An 860-nucleotide genomic window follows, 5' to 3' on the forward strand; every position below is an offset into this window, starting at 1 on the left:
ACTCATCTAGATCACATCCTCAACTCTCTGAGGAAACTATTATATTATTCCCAAGATCCCAAAGTCATTCCCTTACTAGCCCTTTTCTATCCACCACATTGCCTATAAGTTCACACACAAACTATAGTGGGGAGTCATGTCCTCCTAACATGTTGTTCCTCAAGGATAGGCTCAATCCTAGGACCTTCTGATGCCAATACAAGTGGTGATATACTTAGCCACCAATAAAAGTCGGACTAAGGAATAGCTTCGATACCAAATTGTAAGCGACTAAATTTTCCATTCTACTTTAATCACTTAACCACACCATTGACTAATTAGAGGAGTCTCATTCACAACCTCCCTAAGTCCAATTTAGGACTTGGGGCTTGTTAGCCCCGAGAATGGCATCAATGCCACTCAACCTTTGCACCTAATCCAAGTGCTCCACATGTCTAATCCCACGACCAACACCCCAAGGTACCATTGACATATTAATCCGTTACGCTAAGGCCATGCCCCTTCACCTTGGTCACACTAATGGTTTAACACCACCTGTATCACAGTCCCGTCTCTCAAAGATTGGGCCATCCATCCATGAGTGATCATCCTATATCCACTCTTTAGCATCCTTAAGATGCCCACAGACATGGGGAATCCAATATCCCTCTTTGGTCCTCTCCAAGTCCTTTCCTATCTATGGCCGTGTTTGCCAATACTGCCATTGGATCAAGGCCCACAAGCCTGACCACTAAGTCTCATAATCCTCTGAGACTTCCTCACCACACGATTGTATCTTTGGTCACTAGACCAAAGGATTGCACCTCTTCCTTTCACAGTCTGGTCCTTTGGGACAACATTTCGGAACACCGTGGCCCTAC

This window comes from Selaginella moellendorffii, unplaced genomic scaffold (assembly GCF_000143415.4).
Source record: "Selaginella moellendorffii unplaced genomic scaffold, v1.0 SELMOscaffold_149, whole genome shotgun sequence".
Lineage (NCBI taxonomy): Eukaryota > Viridiplantae > Streptophyta > Lycopodiopsida > Selaginellales > Selaginellaceae > Selaginella > Selaginella moellendorffii.